Raw genomic sequence first — 4090 nt, 5'->3', positions numbered from 1 at the left:
TTGGATCTATTGAACTTGTAAACAACTTATAAATGGAGTAATGAAGTGTCACAAGTCTTCGTTGGTAAGACCGCCTCATTTTATTGAAAATATTTCATATTCTATATACTCTCCTTGCTAATATTTTAACATATGATTTCTTACCCTATGTTGTAGGCTTCTCAAGAAGATTCTTCCCCCTCAAAATATATTACCGAACTCACGAGATGGGTGTCATAAAATGCTCTCTATGCTAGGTATGGATTAGAGAAAAACACATGCATGTCCCACAAAACCCTCTACACTTAAGAAGGTGGTGTATGACAAATATCATTGATTTCTCCCTCCTTCACATCCCAAGTGTGATGAGAGGTAAAGATTGGTTTGAGGCATGAAGAAGCAATCCCAATCCACCACCAAATGGGATGTCTAGACATGCAATCTTCTTTTGACTTCCATATTGGTGTGAGATGAAGATCAATCATCTCTTAGATCCCATGCATATCTTCAAGAATGTGGCAATAAATATTTGGGACCATTTAATTGGTAAAAGAGATGCAAGAGTGCAAGGGATGACTTACAAAACATTGGACTCCTTCAAAGTGCATGGCCAATTGAAAGTGAGAGTGGAAAAATAGTCCTACCAAAGGCACCATGGGTATTAACCACGAGGGAGCACAATAAGGTGAAAAGTGTGACCGCCTTTTTTCGTACACCAACGGGAGTAATGCATTAATTGAAGGGTGCCTTCTCAAAAAGACCAAAAAGAAAGGATATAAACAATTATATGGCCTCAAGACACATGATTGTTGGCACAAGATATTACAGGTATATAAATATTCACTTTTTCATTTTCTCTTTTTGGTACATAATTTGTAAGCTCATTTTCTCTTTTTGATACATAATTTGTAAGCTCATATACTAACTTCCATTTTTTTCTATGCATAGTTTATTCCTCCAATAATACCATATTAGATAATTTGGGAAAAATCCCATTCCCATTTAAAAAATGAGATCATGGTGAACCTATCCAAGCTTTTGTCTCAAAACCCCCTCATGTGACATATCATTGGAAAGATCTTGAAGAGTAGTATCTAAATATATAATGTCCGACAAATTTAGAGTTAATATGCTCAAGATATGGCCAAAACTATGTTAAAAAGGTAATTCCCAAAGTATGAGATTTTTCCCAAATTATCTAATATTGTCTTCAATTGCTATAGTTGGTTGTGGAGACAAGAAGGTGAGAGAGGCTATTTACAAAATGGAAAGCTTGGTGAGGTATAAATCTTCTCTTCAATTCACTAAGTTATATTTCTTATTTGGAATTCTCATGCGCTCACAAGATATGTATTGGTGGTAAATAGTATATCTAATTGTTATATTGCTTATTTGGAATTCTCATGCGCTCACAAGATATGTATTGGTGATAAATAGTATATCTAATTGTTATGTATGTAGGTACATATCCTTAAAGGAGATAGATCCTAAATCCATTGAGATGGTTCGTCTCAATGCTATTGCGGTAGTGTGTATGATCGAGGATAACTTTACTAGAACAATTCTCACTAGCCAATTACATCTTGTGGTGCATTTGGTTGATGAAGTGGCATTGTGTGGTGTTGTTCATGTTTGATGGATGTTCTATCTTGAAAGGTTCGTGAAAACCTTAAAGTACTTTGTTCGATGAATGTTCGTTGTGTGGTGAGCATGGCAGAGGGATGGTTGATGCAAGAGTCTCTTATATGTATATCTCAAAACATATATCTCGCATAGATCCTTCCATGCCATGATTGTGAAGCAATGAGGAGGATGACCGACTAGTCACTAATGTGCCTCAGGGAAAAGGAAGGCAACGAAGACTATTGCACCACAAGGTGAATACATTCTACATTCTAAATAGTCCCATCATGGAGAAGTGGATTGGGAGATACAAGGATGCAATAAATAGATGAAAGGATGAGAGAAGAGATTTCAAAAGAGAAAATAGACACTTGCCATTCCTACCTAGCTTGGAACCTCTACCAAATGTGATCAATATAGAATGGCTTCCTATGGCAATGTCGATGGCATCCCAAAATGGAGAGATAATCACAAGAGAAGAGCATGAGTATGCAAGAGGATGCGACCCTCAAGTAAGTACATTCTTTATCTGTATCACATGTATGTACCTTGTTTAATGCACTATACTAAATGTCATGCTTTTGTTTAATGTTAGTAAAAACTATATAATGCAATATGGTCAAAGGGAAGGCCCTTTCATATGGAGCATGTGGATTCTAAAAGAAACACATTTGATTGCGGTGTGATGGCAACTTTTGAGAAATAAAGTTGAGCCAGTAGACATGATACCAATGTCATAGAGGACAATCTTGAGTATTGTGTGGAACTATTCAAGATATTCTTGAGGTTGGATTTAGCGCATTTAGTCTATTCATCTTTGATGTCAAATGGTTCAAGGTGATATATAGAGGTGATGTCAAATGGTTCAAGGTGATATATAGAGGTGCTGAAGAAAAATCCAAATGGGTTCTTTCAAATTGATTCCACCAAGTTTTGAAATGATGAGAAAGATACCTGATCGATACTACTTCAACACACTGTCAACATGTTAGTAACCCAACCAATCCCAAATTAAATCTTGATGGGTGGTTGCAAGATGAGGGTACTCACTTTCATTCACTCTCTCTGGGACATTGACGCAACTCGGGTGGAGTACCTCGAATGTGGTATTGCGATCAATTAAAACATGACATGTGCCTCCCCAGGCTAAAGCTCCATATCTACCAACTAACACCACGCCAGAAGGTCCCAGGTTTCAAGTAACCATCCATGTCACTGCCACCACATTATCTCGATCAAGATATACATGCCACTCAGATTCACATCAATGCCACGATGGATCCCCCTTGACATGCCCGCTCAGATGTACATTCAACATATTCAATGATGTAGTCTCCACTGTCCACATATCTCAAACGAGATAAGGAAATATCATCTCGACCATTGAAAAATCGCGTTCGAGGTATAGAGATGTGATCTCATCCGCCCACATACCTCGTTTGAAATATCAAGATGAAATCGAGGCCATTGAAAAACCTCAATCGAGATACATCTACACAATTTGACCCGTATTCACGCACATTTGAAGATGCGATCCCAACCGTTTATATATCTCAATCGAGGTATGAAGAAGTGAATCTCGACCATCAAACATACCTCGATCGTGGTACTCACCTAAAATACTCACCTAAAATCTAAGCCGTCCATGTATCTCGACAAATGAGGTACTTAATTCAAATCACAGTCGTTGCTCCCTCACCAACCCTAAAATCAAATGCATATCTCTGCTAGAGATAGACCGCAAGTTAGCGGCTATCCGGTAGGACTGCTCGAGACACACCATCTACATTACATATCGTATCGGGCTTGGAGGCAATGCTATCGTCTCTTCGTAGAATAGCCTTCACAATATTGTTTATGTAGATGAGTGGATAGCCCACCATCGCACTGCTCCTATGTCACATGGCCTGACATATCGTCAGGTCTGTGCTCTTGGTCCACATCATTACGGGAAACTTGGACTCAATTTTGGGCCTTTTAAGCCCTTGGGAATTCTAGGGAATATTCCATGAGGACCAATGAGGATGAGGCTTCCGTTTTACGGAACTTTTGAAATTACTTTTTAGTGGGATGGCCATAACTTGAGCAAATGAAGTCCAAATTTGTCGGAGGTCAGTGCATTAGAATCCTCTCATTGAGATCTTTCCAATGATAGGTTACATGATATAGTATTGAGGTACGAAGGGTAGAGTTATCCATAAGCTTCTGTTTTTCAATAGAATGATGACTTGGCACTTCGGGCCCAAAAATGAGTCCAAATTTCTCCTAATGATTAGGGATGGAGACTACTTAGACCTTTTTCTTGATAGCTGTGGGGGATGCAACTTGGAGCAGGGAATCTCCTTACTATTTTGCAGTGTTTCCATCCTTGTATGGTGGCACATATCTATAGTCAATATGTTGCCGCATATGGAAGGATGCCGAATAACCACCAGATTCCCATATGCTTTGCAAAGCAATTATATGCAAAGTTTGTCTTATGGGAGGA

Source organism: Cibotium barometz, chromosome 33 (genome assembly GCF_041138505.1).
Source record: "Cibotium barometz isolate CiBa-2024 chromosome 33, ASM4113850v1, whole genome shotgun sequence".
NCBI lineage: Eukaryota > Viridiplantae > Streptophyta > Polypodiopsida > Cyatheales > Cibotiaceae > Cibotium > Cibotium barometz.
This window is presented reverse-complemented; position numbering follows the sequence as displayed.